A 16,989-nucleotide genomic window follows, 5' to 3' on the forward strand; every position below is an offset into this window, starting at 1 on the left:
CAAAATTGTTAAAAGCTCTTGCATTATGACAAACCAGTAATAAATTGGGTTGACCTCTGGATTAGCATTACCCAAACTCATTATTTGTTCTATTCACACATAATTTACAACCATGACAACCCAGAATGACATGTCAAATGTAAGTAGAATGGCTTCAGCACAGCACACAAATATCAATTAACTATTTTTTCCCCTTAGAATTCAATTAGGCTAATGCAGACTGTCCTATTTAAAGAGTTCAAAATGTCATTATGAACTATGCTTGTGGCCATTTTCTTAACCCTATTAAAACATACCTTCTACAATTTATATTTGTGGTTCACATGAGATAATTATGCTTTTATATAAAGTCCCACTTATATTCACAAAACGAAAATGTTGCCCAGTGTTTACATATGAAGGTATTAGCTAAAGGGTCTCTTTTTTCTTTTTTCTTTCTCCTCCTGTGATGAGGCTGCATTTTAATATTTTAATGTTTCAATATTTTAATGTTGTATTTTAATCTTGTTTTTAAGTTGGTTCATTCAACTTGTTTTTATTATTGCTTGTTATCTGCCCTGAGCCCGGCCTTCGCTGGGGAGGGTGGGGTATAAATAAAAATTAATAATATTATTATTAAACAATTATAATCACCCCAGCATATTGAGTTATCATACAAAAAAATGTGTGAGTTAAATGTATCTTTCTTGTCTAAATGCGCCACGTGCACCATTTGACATGTGCCAGTGCGCCATTGACATGTGCCAATGGGGCAAGACAATGTGTCAGTGGTTTTGAAGAGTCTCTTTGTGATAGAGATGGGGACATAAAAGAAAATTACAGGTAGCAAGAGGACTAAATAAGATAATAGATATGCTTAGTGTGTACCAGTGATTAATGAAAGTCGGCACATAATATTCAACAGGCTTATCCACTAAGATTTCTAATTATCCTGGCTGGCAGTTCCCTTGCAATACTCTTTGTGCTCTCTAGTGTGTTAATAAAAACAGAGCGAGCATAATGAAACCATCTGTGGTGATACTGGTGACTATCCAAAACAAATTGTGTAAAAAATATCCTATGACCAATATGATGTACAGTGAACCACCTACTGTTTTATCTAATTTTGAGCCAGTCTATTATGGGAGCGTTTCCGTGTGCTGTGCCGGTGCCGGCTCGCCAGAGCAGCTTCGTCACGCTGGCCACGTGACCCGGAAGTGTCTGCGGACAGGGGTACCTTTACCTTTACCTTACCTTTGCCTTTGGCCAGGGCACAGCCTGACTCCCTCCCTCGGCAATCTTCGCGGAGCTCTGGCCCAATGGTTGCCAGTGGCTTGATTTGAATTAATTTTATAATGAATGATTTTAGAGTGTTGTTTGTGCTGTACTTTTGTACTGTTTTATTGTTGTTAGCCGCCCTGAGCCCGGCTTCGGCTGGGGAGGGCGGGATATAAATAAAATTTATTATTATTATTATTATTATTGGAGCCAGCTTCTGAAGCAAGGAAGCTCCTGTACTCATGGTGGCTCTTCAACTATTTTAGAGCCCTAGAAAATCAGTGCAGAAGATTCCCTACTATACCTTTTCCCTCCATCAGTTAAAGTGTGACTGGAGAGGTACGTCAGAGGGAGGGAGAAGCTGCCATGTTCATCCCCACTGCTCCCTACATGTTCACAGAACTCTTAACTGCAATTCCAGAAGAGGGCTAATAATGTAAGTTGGATCTTCTTAACAGAGGCTCCATGTTGTGCATGGCCCTGGAACTCTTCCCCAACCGGCTTGTGGGTGGGGCTTGCCCCGCTCCAGCCGGTGGTGCCACAGTTATGCCACTGGCTTTTAGTCAATCGGCAGCATGGCAAGGTTGGGGGTTGGGGGTATTTATTCAGCAACGCAACGTGGGGACCCTCTCTTGCTTCGAGCAGGGAGGGGCTAGGGACATGCAAGGACCCCCGGGAACCCCAGGGGTGAACACCAGTCAATATACATTGATGGAGCTCCCACTGCTGGTTGTTTAGCCTTCCAGGCTTCCTGAAGGGTGGGCAGGAGCCAGTTATAGTTTTGATACCAGTGCCTAAGCCAATACCAGTCACGCTTGTGTATTTAATAAAGTTGTGCCCAAAATTTCTCCATTAACCTTTAAACTAAATTCTGTCTCCACTGTGTCTTTATTTCCATGGGGGTGGATTTTGGGGCTAGAAGCACAACTACAATATTAAGCATAGTAAAACAAGGAGGTCTAAAGAGAAGAAGGAATCCCACCCATCGGTTGATTATTGTCAGTGACTTGTTGTTGTTGTTACCTACTCAGCACCACAAATTTTCCTTGGCAAGGCGTTTTATCTTCACACTATCAGTTTATTCATATGGACTTTGAAGTGAAGCTATTGTACACAACCTTTTATCTGAGTATTCTGCATTAATTCCAGAGTTGGGAACCTATTTAAAGCCACAATCCTTTAAGAACCCATATAAGTACTCCTATATCCCTTTATCACTTGTGTTATGCTGACCTGCAGCTAGGACATCGGCACAGCATGGAAGTTCTCTTAAGCAAAGGCTTGTACTTGACTTCTGAAGTATATGTAAAAAGAAAGAGTCTCTGTCAGAAGCCTTTTGAAACAGTGAAAGTGTGATATTTTTGTGATGGTTCAGTGTAGAAAATATTTAACCATTCAACACCCCCCCCCACACAACCAAGATCCAGAAATACACTGTTTCTTTTTTTTCTCTCACACACAGCCTCAGTTTATGCCCCAAATCTGATAATGCACCTTTTTTCTATAGAGATACAGTGGTACCTCAGGTTACATACGCTTCAGGTTACAGATGCTTCAGGTTACAGATGCTTCAGGTTACAGACGCGGCTAACCCAGAAATAGTACCTCGGGTTAAGAACTTTGCTTCAGGATGAGAACAGAAATCATGCTCTGGCGGCGCAACAGCAGCAGGAGGCCCCATTAGCTAAAGTGGTACTTCAAGTTAAGAACAAGCCTCCAGAACGAATTAAGTTCTTAACCCAGGGTACCACTGTACATATAGAAAATGCATGAATATATTAATGACCATAGGCAAAGTCTGACTGGATTTTTCAGGAGTGAGTCATGCATTTAATATCTCATTCCTCTGAAAAAGTTGCTTCCATTTTAGAAACTCTTCCCTAGCCCCTCCACAAAAAACAATGCCAGCCCTTCTGAGAACACTTTCTAATTTTCTTTTATGTAAAATTGGGGAGGTGAGGGAACTCCAGGCCAATTATTCTCCATTAGAATAATTAGAAATATTATCCTATTAGAAATTGGATAAAGCAGGGATCTCCAATGTGATGTCCTACAGATGTTGTTATATTGCAGTTCCCATTATCTCTGATCATTGGTTATGCTGGCCAGGACCGATGGGAGCCGGAACCCAATAACATCTGGATGGTACCATGCTATCTACACCATCCTGGTGTATGTCATAAGTTTCTCTGTGGGCAGATATTTGTTAAGATGTCGTGAAACTAGAGAGAAGGGGAGAGAAAGATTCTGGTGTCAAGGGTTGTGATAGCAGTTAAGGATACAAGTGCCCTTATATCCCTTTGACAGATAAATCTTCTAAAAGCCTGTTTATGGTAATTTTTTGAAGAAGTAATCTGCCTAGTTAAGCTGCTAGAGTAGGTTGCAAGGGTTACACAATAATACTATGAACTAAAACCCTTACGGTAACTTACAGTTTTCTTGGGAAATCATTCGTTTTCTGCCTTCCTGATTCTAACACATTGCCAGAGTTTCTTACATTTTCCAGCAGCACAGTGTTATATGATCATCCCAGAAGATATGGCCACTTGGAGTCCTCTACCTCACTGAAAGTTCACGCCATCCTGTTCCAGATTCACTTAGTATCATCCTCCCTCAAAAAGATGGCAAGCATGCCTGAGTGCCAACTTTCCCAAAATACCTTCTGTTCCTTAACTCTGAATGAGAAGTTCACTCAAACAGTAAGGAAGAAACTTGCTTTACGCTTCAGATACATCTGTACATATTCTGTTTCTATGTGAAGCTGCATCACTGGACTATTTTTATTTATTTTATTGTATTTTATTGAATTCATATACCACCCTATACCCGGAGGTCTCAGGGCAGTTCACGGAACAAAATAAGAATAAGCTCAAGTTGATAAAAATGAACATCTGAGCAAATCTGGATGGGAAGGGCAGTAAAAATAATACAAAAGGCAGGGGATCAGAGGTGGTTCCTACATGACAATGAATGGTGTTCCACAGACACACAAGACCTAATACTTGAAGAGAGTGGGGTATGTGAGCATGTGTGAAGAGGGACCCAGCTTTATTTCACATATCCACCCAAATGTGGGCCTTCCAATGTGTAAATTTATTTATTATTTGGTTACAGCATTTATAATTGTTGTAAGGAAAAGTAGAGGGGGGCAGGAGTGTGTATGCCATCTCCTTGGGGAAAAGTTGGGGACTACTTTGCTGACTGAAATCCCAGACTTTTTCTGGATTTCTACTTGTGCCCTAGGCACTTGGGGCTGGTGTATTTTAGAGAATTTGATTTCTGGCCTATGTAGGCCTAGTTCTTCTAGTTTAGGAGCTCCATCCCGTAAGGAACATCAAATTCATCCCAGTTCCAGACAGAAGATTAACAGGTCAACAATAATTTGAAGTAATCTATGTGAGGCCATGAGTCAAATGAGTAATCAGGGAAGGGAGAGCATTTTGTTGTCCCTGCTCTGCAGCTACAGGCTTGTGCTGTTAACAGTAGATCCCATTCTAGGTTAAAAATGTAATAACATTGCAGAACACAATGCTTTCATTACAAACCTCCATATTTAATGCAGCAAATTAAATGAATGATGGATACCAGCAGTGACTAGACACAGTAACAATGCAATAAAATATGTCCCACCAAACAGTGCAGCAATATGTAAATGATGTGGTTCATATGCACAGAAAAAGATAACAAGCTCTTCAGAGAGCACAAATGAAGGATCTTCCATGTAGCAATTTTTGTTATTATTTACCTGACCTTGGTATATATAATGAAGCTTGCACATAGCATTTCAAAGATATTTCTTCTCTCTTCCCACCCGCTGTGCCTCAACAAATGACACACTGACTGGCAGAAGTAATGGAATGTAATGAAGTATAATGCTTGAAGTTGTGGAAATATAATAGGAAAAATAAATTTCTAAAGCTCAATGATGTTATTTATGTCAGAGCAACAGTGTACTAAAGAGCCTGGTTAATCTCAAATGACTGTCTACAGAATTTGGTAACCAGTGCTGGAGAATATAGGACAATGGCACTATTTTAACAAGAATAGAATTTGCCACTGGGTTAGAATATTATGCTTACCTTTATTCATAACTTGCAACACTGAGAATTGGATAAAAAGTGGAGGGCATTCTTCTTTATTTATTTATTCCAAATACTTATTTCCCAGTTTATAGCTCTGAGGAGCTGTCAAAGTGACTTACAAAAGATTACATGAAATACACTTTCAAAAAAAATAGTTAGGCCAAAGGTTAGACCAGTAGGAGCCAACCTGGTAACCTTCTGCTGTTGTTGGACTCTAGTTCCCATCAGCCCCGGCAAGCATGGCTTAATTAACAGGGATGATGGGAGTTGTAGTCCAGCACTATCGGGAGGGCAACCCATTGGCGCCTCCCAGATTAGACCCCCCCCCCTTTTTATGAAAGTGACTGTTTCTGTTTTCATCATTGCTCCCACAAGGGTCTTAGTTTATGTAAGGCCTTTTAACCATGCAGTCTGGTTTTCAGGTATATTTATATGCAGAGAAATGTGAGCAATATAGCACAGGCTGCTAGGAAGACACTGGCAAATGTACATGCAAAGTGGCCCTTTGATTTTGGGGAGAAGCTAGGACTTTCAGAATAACATGCAGTAGGATGGCCTGGGATTTCTGCTAATCCACCTTGCTGTGAGCCCTGCAAAACCTGCTCCTTTGTTGGTCTGGCCTCTTTCCATCTGGCCTGGGAGGACAGGGCCTTGATTGACTCCTACTGCAAAGGCTGCTACTGTTGAGGATATTTAGAGTCTAGAGACCATCATTTAGGAATTATTGCTGGAGTCAAGATTTAGTTCTGGAGATTGCTGTTTTAGGGGATTCTTCTGTTTTTACTGTTAGACCTTATTATAAATGATCAGTAGATGGTTCAATTTTATTGCTTTCTATTAATAATGTTATATTTTCATTAGCCTGCTGTTTATAACTAAAACTTGTCATGCCTTGCAACTGTTAGCAAAGTAGGTAAACTTTTTAAAGTGGTGTGCTGCCCTGAGCATGCTTTGCAGTGGAAAGGATGCTTTGGAACAACAACAACAACAATTTTATTTGTACCCTGCCCTCCCCGTTCATGACGGGTACTTCAGATTTGTCTAAACAGGTACTGCAGTTACTAAACAGAACATAAGTTCACATGGTCAGTTATTCCCTTATAGATTACGCCTGTACACATAGAGTCTAGAGGACTTTCAGTTAGACGTAGTAACCGATGTTTATATATAATGAAATGCAACATTTGACCACCTTAATTTATTTTACAACAAGGTTCTTCTGGGAGGGTCTTTCTTGAGTCTTCCTCTAATCAACACTCCCTTACAAAACCAGCCCCCATCCTGGCAAAAACCACCACAAATCAAAAGATGAGAATCTGGGCAACCCATAAAAATACTCATCAGATCATCCATCTTAGCTATTATTATATTTGTTTATTATTTACTGCATTTCTACCCCACTTTTATCTCCAAGGAGCTCAAGGTGGCAAACATGGTTCTCCCTCTCCTCATGTCATCTCCACAACAGCCCTGTGATGTAGGGCTAGGATTGCCCAAGGTCACCCTGTGAGCTTGATAGCTAAATGGGGAATTGAACCCTGGTCTCCCAAGTCTTGATCTGACACTCTAACCACTACACCACACTGGCTGTATAAAAATATAGCTTTCTGTGGCAAAATGTGAGGTAAAATGGTTGAATCGAGCTAACAGGAGCCAGCTGAAATGTTTGATTTTGCAGCACAAGGAACACTTTCACACAAGATTTTTGTACATTAAAGTCAACTAATATTTTTAGCACATAAAAGTAATATTTGATGTCATAAACCTATAAAAAAAAGCTGCCCATATACAGGGTGGGTAACTACTGTGGGAAGGAATCAAGGAGAGAGACAGAGGTACACAAAGACAGTATCAGTTTCCTGTTGCAGATTACTGGTTTTCTTTTCGGTGTATGGTGTTAAATTATTTTTTATTCCATTTATTAAAAGTATAAACCACTGTACCCCCCAAATGAGCCCAGGGTGTCAAACAGGTAACCAAACTGCGCAATTAAGAGTAAAAATAACTTTTAAAAACATATCTTTAAAACAACTAAAAACATCCAGAACATTTAAAAACATTTAAGAATACTTCAAAACCACCACATGCCCACACAGCTAATGATTTCAAGGTTTTCAATATTAAATTTTCAACCGTTTCTAAATTTTGTCAGCCTCTTTAAAGACCTCAGTCAAAAAGCAAGTAGGAATCTTCAAAGAAACAAAAACACGGGTGTTTCTTTTACATTTATCTTGAGAAATCAAATATTCTTTCCTACCTTTCAGCCTGACGGTGATGCTGAGGGGAAGGATTTTTGAGTGGCTTCAGGGGACAACGTGAGTAATACTGTGTAAGGAAAGTACGCCTCACACAAACAGCATTCGGGTTTCAGTAGACTCCATTTGACTCCATTTCAAACATATGCAGAAAGACTAACTTAGTCTCACCCCTCTTTTTTTTTTAAAGGATCCTGACTGCTCTTGTGAAAATTTCTCCCCTCAGAGACAGAGCACGGTTTCCCCCTCAAAGGTGGTAAGAGTGCCCTTCCTCGACATTTTGCTTTTTATTCCTGCATTGCAGCGGCTGTTCTTCCATTTGCAGAGGGTTGGACTAGATGACCCTTCCAACTCTGATTCCACCCATTTTGCCACCCCCAAATAGGCAGAAAGAAGAGGGCCATTTAGATTCAGCCATAGAACCACTTCACATTGTACGCATGCATCGCTGTTGCAGAGCGCCTGCGGGAATGAAATCATTGCACACAGGTGGCCCCCTCAGCTGCTATTTGGAATGGAAGGTACCAGTCAGCGGCATCTGAGATGCCTATCAGATTTTCCCGCCTCCCTTGTGTACTGTGTAGCTGCTTGCTTGTGGAGGGTTGTCCCTCTGGCGACATGGAGACAGAACTAGGATCTTCTCTAATATAAAAGCTTCCCAGCATGAACAGGACTGGCCCGAAATATTTTTCTGCCTGAGGTGAGGAACAAGATGGCTCCTCCATCCCCATTCTGAGTACAGAAGCTTTACCTAATGGTACAGCCAACCCTGGTTGTGAAAAGAAAAAGAAGGAAATAAACTGGGCAATGGAAATATCTGTTTCCTGCTGTTTTTCTGCACTGAGGTACTGCCTGTGCTGTGGTAATTTCCCCAGTTCTGTGGGATAATTACACAGCCCACTGAAATTGAAAATGGACACAATACTCCAGAGAACATAGCTAAGCTTCCCAAAGCCAGTTTCATGCTTCTAGATCTTTTCTCACAGAATCACACACTTGAGCTTAGTTCAGGTACGTGGATCTCAAGGCCTTTACAAATTCTCATAATTAGCAGAGGCAGTATTTTCTGCTGAAAAGTGGGTCAAGTCTCTTGTTTTGTTTTGCTCTTCTTCCCTTGTATTTTATTGTGGTTAGTTCTGCATAATGTGTTTAGCCCCACCGTGTCAAGTGTGCGTGTTAACAATATGTTTGCAAGGCAATTTGCGATTTACCGGTGAAATGAAATGTTGAGGTTCCAGTCAATGAGAAATCATTCATAAATGAAGGGAAAAAAACCAATATCCAGTGTGAAGCAAAGTTATCTGACATGCTCTAGAGTAGGATGGGCATATATCCCATTATTTGAAAGGGTCACCTCACATTTCCATAGAATTTAACAAATGCTTCTTATTTAGGATGCTCAAACTCCAGCATATTTAGGCAGAGTTCCATATTCATGTACATTATTTTAATACTGTGCACCTTAAGCCTCTCATCAAAATGTGTGAATTGACCCCAGTGAAAAGCACTGAATCTGTAACTTCCTACATGTGATACTCTTAAGAAGGGGCAGTAGAAATGACTACCAAAGATCCATTGCTCCTCCCAGACTCATCTGTACAATTCCATTTATATCCAAGGTGGAGAGACCTCTAGGCATGAAGGCTTTTCTGAGTCCCAGATTCAGAGACCCAAAGAAGCCTTCACATGTAGAAACCATATAAGATGTTCATACTAATGTGTGGGTGGCAAGTGACCTATGCATTGTTAGAGGTGGGCCCAGAGGCACAAACCTACATCTCCTTTCAGCAGAATAGGCAACTTCATATGAGTAATATTTGAAGCATGGCTGTGAAATTGGGTGATCTGTGATAACTCATTCACACACACCAGTGATGCACCATACATGTGTGAACCAAATGCATTGTTCAGATGTTCTATATATCGGGTCCAGAATGTTTCTTCACCCAAGGGCTGCATTCCCTCAGCAGAAAATGACCAAGGGCCATGTACTACTGGTGAGCAAATAAAAAATCTGTAGGGTCAAGGCATTCACCTGCAAAATACAAACACACACACACACACACACATTCAGCTCCCTTGTCTTCCATACTGTACACTTTAGATGGACTAGTTGATCAACAGCTGAGGCCCTACTCTGTAAATATTCCCACCATCAGAAGGATGAACATATGCAATAGGCTTCTCATTCCCTGGAGCAATGCAATGTCAGCGATATTGTGGGAAATTAAAATGGCAGCTTGACCCAGGTGCCCAGCACTGCTCATAGTACTTCTACACACTATGATACTGCCACAAGGTAATCCCTACAGAGTCAAGTGATGCAGAAGGAAGGCCGGACAGAAAAATAAGCCCACAGGAAAACCCTTGCTCAGAGCTCAATCGTATAGTATCATATCATACAGTATTATATTGCATTCTTATATTTTCACTCATCTGTCCAACTCCATTCCAAATGATGTGGAAGCCTATGCTCTTCATATAATCAGGGACAGGGCATATAATATGTGAAGAGGGCTCATATTAACTATGAAATTGGCTTCCTTTGTGAGGCCATTTGGGTGGCCAGTTTATATGGAGTGCCTTTGCCTACAATAACTGTCCAGTTCACACCAAGCCTATTCAAACCTGACCTGTACCTAACATTTAAGCAAACCATGGTTGGATGGCCATCTGTGATGGATGCTTTAGCTGAGATTACAGCATTGCAAGGGGTTGGGTCCTTTCCAACTCTAAGATTCTATGATTCTGTGAACCAAGCAGTCCATGTGCAAAGCAGAAAATGTTTTGACCTAGAGTGAGTATATATGTCATGAAAACAAGTTATCCAAAAAGGAATATCAGGCAAATATATTTGCTTTGGAGGTGATCATTGGTCCCCAAACCTCACTGAAACCATGATGTTCAATGTGCAGACCCATCATATGTCTCTCTCTGCAAAGCATGCACTCTTTGCCCAGTTGCCTCATTTGTTTGTCAGCAGCAAACAAAATCAATTTTCTGCAGCTGCCAAGAGCATCTGCAGTGATAAAACTGGAAAGATAATTTTAATAACAGCTTCTAAAATAGCAGACACCCAAATATTCTACTCCCTAAACGCCAAAGTCAGAAAAATAATAATGGACACATGGGATTTATTTAAATATATGTTGTTGGCATCCGTCTGTCTTGGAATACAATGGAGGAATGTGCCTTTGCGAGTGAAATAAAACTATTGGAAAGTTACGGTGCCTGCTGTGGCTATAGAGATCAATACAGGAGAGTCATGGTTTGTTGCAACTGAGGCAGATGAAGGTGTCCAGTTATGCTGCTGCAGATGCACCATGATGTTTCTTCTCTCTGCTCTCCTCCCAGCAGTCATTCTTTCTCTGGTCACTGCAATGGGCATATGGCCTGACCATCTCCAGGCCCTGCAATTGTTTACATACCGTATTTTCCCGTCTATAAGACGCCCCCATGTATAAGATGCCCCCTAATTTTTGACATTACTTTTTAGGGGGAAACCTTAGTCTTATACACGGAAAAATATGGTATTTATATAGACATGTGTGTATGTGCGTGTGTGTCTATATATATTACTCACGTGTGTGTAAAAGACAGCATGGATTGATTGTGACTGACAAAGGGCACAGCACAATTAAATTATGCAAGTGGTGTTTCAAAATGCCAGTCAAATTGGGTCAGGTTTTCAGACCAACAAAAATATGAATGTGCTTTCTAATACAATACTATTAATAAGGGCTGACCCTACTCCGACTTTATCAACAATTAACTATAATGGCATAATTTGTTCTCAAGAAAAGCATTTGTTTCTTCAGTATAAACCAGATGGCAGGAAATTATAAAATCATTCTTTCACTTAGAAAGTGGACAAAAGATAAAACGTATATACTCGAGTATAAGCCGACTTTTTCAGCACATTTTTAATGCTGAAAAAGCCCCCCTCGGCTTATACTCGAGTGAGGGTCCTTTCGGGCTGTTCCTTCCTCCTCCACCACCTTTGCCACTGTCGGTGGCGGAGGAACAAGCAGTCCGAAAGCAGCCTTTTCAGGCTGCTTGTTCTTCCTCCGCCGCTGCCACCACCACCAGGTTTGTGGTGTAGTGAACCAGCTTATACTCGAGTTAACAAGTTTTCTCAGTTTTTTGTGGTAAAATTAGGTGCCTTGGCATATATTCGGGTCGGCTTATACTTGAGTATATACGGTATATGCTTATGCATTTAAAGTCCCATTTCTGTCCCTCCTACCTAGTGTCATCTGATGCTTCCATATTTTTATCTCCCTTCTCCAAACCCCAGTCCCTTGAATCTCCAACAGAACCTGGTTTCACCATATGAAGTGTTAACGTATGTGGACAGAATCCTTAGCTGTGACTGGCTATCTTTGCACCTCTTCCCCTATGGAACCCTAATCCTGATGCTTCTAACAGTTCAAAACCAACATCTGGTTCTGTTGTATCCCCACAAACTGGATTTAGTGCCACATCAAACAAAGTTGCAATGGAAAAGAAGTAAGTTGGGCCAGCACACTATAGGAGAAAGGGATCAAATACAACAGAATCCTGGACTTAATGGTTCTCCTGCAATGTAATGGTGAGAAATTTCTCTCAATGGTGAGAAATTGTCATGGATGCTTTAGAAAAGCTGTTCATGTCAACATTTCTTTCACACAATGGAAGGTAGAGAAGCTGTGTTCTTGTTCATATCTGGCCACCCTATCAAAGGCATTGGTTGCATGCTTACATTCTCCATAGAAAGGATAGATCTTGCCTTTCCCATCCTCCAGTTAGGATTAGGATTTTCAGTATTCAAGACAGAACTCTTTCTCCTTTATATACCTGCTGAATCAGAAGAGGAAGTAGGGCTGTTTCTCTCATCTATCCTTACTTTCCCTCAGCCCTTTCCTTCTGTCCATCCCATTCATACAGTGTGGGATATTTGCCATCCTCTTAACTATTCCAAGTGAAGTATGGAAAAGGAATCAAAAGACCTAGAGTGGTTGTGGTGAGGTGGAGAAAGTCACTTGCTGTTTTGTCTCCTGATTCTGCTTCAAATTTCATCACTGAATTTCTGGGTTGAAATATGATGGCAATCCTTTTGGGGTAACCCTTGTTTCCATTTGCATCTTGAGAAAGGAAACAGAAACTAAAGTCCTCAGCACACTGACTGAGAGAGCCAGAGCAGCATAGTGCTTAGAACCTGGGAGATCAGGAGTGAAATCCCTACTCAGCAATGAAACTCACTATGTGACCTTGGGCCAGTCACTGTCTCTCAGGCTAACCTTGCTCACAGACATGCTATGGAGTCAAAATTGAGGGAAGAGAACCATGTATGATGCATTGAGCTCCTTGGGGGGCGGGGAGACAGGATATAGATATAGGAAGCAAGCAAGTAGGTAAATACTTGAAAGTATTTGAAATCAATGGGACTTACACAGTGCTATTTTTCTAGGAAAAGGGGTGTCAGAACTCACTATGAACACCTCCCTCGTTCTCTTAGAATGGCTCAAAGGGGCTAGAACTGAGTACCACCGAGTTCCAGCTGAAAAAAGCCCTGCACTTACTTCCAAGGAACCCTCTCTCACTCATTATTTTATTCTAAAGTTATGGAACTTCCCTTCCATACTGGTGCATTTGCTACTGTAAAAAGGTAAAGGGACCCCTGACCATTAGGTCTAGTCGTGACCGACTCTGGGGTTGTGGTGCTCATCTCACTTTTTTGGCCAAGGGAGCTGGCGTACAGCTTCCAGGTCATATGGCCAGCATGACTAAGCCGCTTCTGGCAAACCAGAGCAGCACATGGAAACGCCATTTACCTTCCTGCCAGAGAGGTACCTATTTATCTACTAGCACTTTGATGTGCTTTCGAACTGCTGGGTGGGCAGGAGCAGGGACCTCACCCCGGGAGCTCACCCCGTCGCAGGGATTCGAACCACCAACCTTCTGATCGGAAGTCCTAGGCTCTGTGGTTTAACCCACAGTGCCACCTGCGTCCCTATTTGCTACTGTATCCTCCCCTTAATCAAATGTGTTTTTGTGCATAATCCAAATAGTTTGGTAAGTATCTCTTGACATTGCATGTTCCTACATTGCAGTGTCTGACAAGGTACGCTGCCATAGATCAGTAGGCATAGGTATTTCTGTTGCTCTTTTCAGAGGAGTTAGGTTTATGGATGCAAGCCTATATTTACTTCTCCTTGGCATCCTCTTTCAAGCAGCTTTCCCTAGCAAGTGATGTCACGTGTCAGAAAGCCCTAGTTTAAAAGGCATAATGCATAACACAGCTGTATCATTTACTCTTAGAGAAAAGTTGGCATGCCTCTGGCATACAGTTATCCTTTCTCCCACCCCTTCAGGGCATATGTACAATGAACTGTGAGTAAGAGCTGTTTATTCAAGTGTGGAAAAGTGAACCCAAGCACACAGAAATACAGACAGTGACTGAGATTGGTGATTGGTCATAAGAAAACAGTTATACTTGATTACATCAGTGAAATTCTCAGTGGTGACACAGAGGTCTGTAATTGAAATGCTGCATGGTTGCGCTTTGTTCATTATTTCATTTATATCCCACCTTTCCGCAAAGGAGCTCAAGGCAGAATATTCCCTCTCTCCCCATTTTATAGCAATCATAACCCTGTGATATAGGTTAGGCCGAGAGAAAGTGATTGGTCTTAGGTCACCCACTGAGCTTCACGTGTGACTGAGTGTGACCACAGTTGCTTTCCAGTACACTACTCACACTCTATCCTAGATCAGCTTTTACAATTCGGTTTTTGGCATAACTGCTTTACATTGACTAGTGCTGGAGATTGAGTTTTAAAGCAGATTTCAAAGACAGCATGTTTTAAGGCCTGTGCCTCCAAATGTCATTAAATGGTGCCTCCAGATTCAAGTGCATACTGGAAATAAACAGGTCACCTGGAAGACAATATTTGCACAATATATTGCAGTAAAAGTGGGAAGTATGATAACCACTTTCTAAACCACTTTCCACTATGATGTAAGTAATGGGCCCCGCCTGCTAGACTTCTCCCTAAAATATCACTAGTTTGCTCATTTCTGTATATAGGGTGCCTATGATAAAATACATATTTTGTTATGTGCAAATGGCTTTAGATACCTATTAGGTCCATAAATTACCATATAGCATATACTCAACACAAAAAACAGCAACAATTTATTGTTGAGAAAGGACAGCTGGACATATAAAGGGCCCCGTTATCTTCAGTAGCTTAGAGCCTCATCAAACCTAAATCTGGCCCTCAGCAGCGCCTGCACACCTCCTAACACCCAAACTGCTCCAGGGTCTTCCCAAGAGCAGGAAGCTCTTTCTGCCTCACCTTCCAAAAATTTCCCCACACTGTTACTGCCCAGCCCTGCCTTTTGAATAGCTACTACCCTCAGCTGGGGCTCACTTGGAAGCCGCCACTAGTCCCATGGAAAAATAAACTCGGGTTATTTCCTTCTGAGTTAATAAATAATAATAATAATCTTCCCCTATTGTTTAAGCCTCTTTCCTCCCTTCTCCTTCTCTCTGTGTACAGTGTGTGTGTGTGTGTGTGTGTGTGTGTGTGTATGTGTGTGTTTATTCATTGTGCCTATGTCTCCCTTCTCCCCCTCTGTATGTGCACGCGCGTGTTTGTGTCCATCCTTATTTCAGACATCAAGATATATTGGTATATCGCAATGTTTGGCTGGTGATATATTACAACGTTGAAAACCAGGCATTGCCCAGCCCTAATGTCAAATGATATGTGGATGCTGTGAAAGATTTGCTTGCCTGAGGAGCACCCATCCCACAATAAAACACACATCTGGACGCGTCCTTTGCATTTTTGCTCAAATCATGTTCACTGTGTATTTAATGTAGTCAACATTCTGAATGAAGAAATCCCACTTACCAACTTGCAGGCATTTGGACAGCAACAGCTATTCAGTATTAATTTTAAACATAGTATATAAACATGTTTAAACAGTGCATGCACACACACACACACACACACACACAAAACCATATATATATATAGTTGCTTTTTCCAGCTTTGATCACATAAACAAGTCACCAACGTTTCCCAGACAAGGGAATCTAGGACAAAGACATTTTTAGGTCATGTCCAGCTCGATTAATACAGAAATACCTAGAGTCTCATATTGAATATGAAATAGCCTGCATAATTTAATCAGAGTTTTAGTGGCACTAAGCCTCTTCCTAACGCACTACTACTTTTGCTAGGCTGAAACATATACAGAGAATGAAGTCTTAATACAACAAGAGTTCACATCCACATTTGGCTATTCATTATTATTATTATTATTATTATTATTGCTTTATAACAAATATAGTATCATTTTGCATTCTTCCCTCTTCTCTAAACAGCACAAAGTTCAAGGCAGTCATTTTCCTTTGGAGAGGAGCACAGAAAAATGGTGGTCTACAGTCGGTTATAGGAATTAAAGGAGCACAAAAGCAAGCACACATTGCCAGAAGTGTATATGCTTCACAACTAAAACAGTAAGTGTGTATTTTGTATCAGCTTTATGGGAAATGCCAACTACTGTATGACCATACCTGAATAGAGATAGCCCTGCTCCAGTCATCCAGTATCTGGAAACCACCCATTTGGATCACTGTAACATAGCGAAGCCATCCTTGCATTAACTCAACAGCCATGTGTCTGCATCCTAAAAAGCTTCAGATGTTTTTTTGAAGAAACATTCAAAGGAGATAGCTATTCAATTGTTACTTCACACCCTATTATGTTCCTGGGCCAGGTTCAAAGTTCTTGTGTTAAATTACAAGGCCCTTTACAACTGGGGTCCAGGATACTTTAAGGGACAGCTGATTCTTTATATTCTTGCCTGGTCTATGTGATATTCAGGTGAGCTGCTGTTACTGCCCCATCCTATGGATCAGAGGCACACCTTGTGACAACCACTGTACAGTGGTACCTCAGGTTACATACGCTTCAGGTTACATACGCTTTAGGTTAAAGACTCCGCTAACCCAGAAATAGTGCTTCAGGTTAAGAACTTTGCTTCAGGATGAGAACAGAAATTGTGCTCCGGCAGTGCGGCAGCAGCAGGAGGCCCCATTAGCGAAAGTGGTGCTTCAGGTTAAGAACAGTTTCAGGTTAAGTACGGACCTCCGGAACGAATTAAGTACTTAACCTGAGGTACCACTGTACATTCACTATTGTACAGGCCCAATCCTGTGGATAGCCCTTCTGACTGAAATCTGACAGGCCTCCTCTCTGCTGAACTTCAGGTGCACAACAGACTTTCATACTTCAGGCATCTTTATTAAGTTTACTTGCTCTTCGTGTTGTTGTTGTTTTAACATTTTATGTTTACCACTTAGAAGTTCTGAATATTAAGCAGTGTGAAATAAATAATAA

The 16,989-nt window shown here is 41.2% G+C and overlaps 1 protein-coding gene and 1 long non-coding RNA gene across 8 annotated transcripts in view; one reads left to right on the forward strand and one right to left on the reverse strand.

The window, feature by feature from the left end:
• Positions 1-16,989, reverse strand: part of GRID2 (glutamate ionotropic receptor delta type subunit 2) — an 835,972-nt gene that overhangs the window by 742,734 nt on the left and 76,249 nt on the right. The window lies entirely within an intron of this gene.
• On the forward strand, positions 5,697-16,100 carry LOC310852965. The gene is made up of 3 exons (XR_014568490.1): positions 5,697-5,761; positions 7,604-7,654; positions 15,972-16,100. It is a non-coding gene; the product is annotated as an uncharacterized lncRNA (long non-coding RNA).

This window comes from Podarcis gaigeae (assembly GCF_964106915.1).
Source record: "Podarcis gaigeae genome assembly, chromosome: 9".
In the NCBI taxonomy this organism is placed as follows: Eukaryota; Metazoa; Chordata; class Lepidosauria; order Squamata; family Lacertidae; genus Podarcis; species Podarcis gaigeae.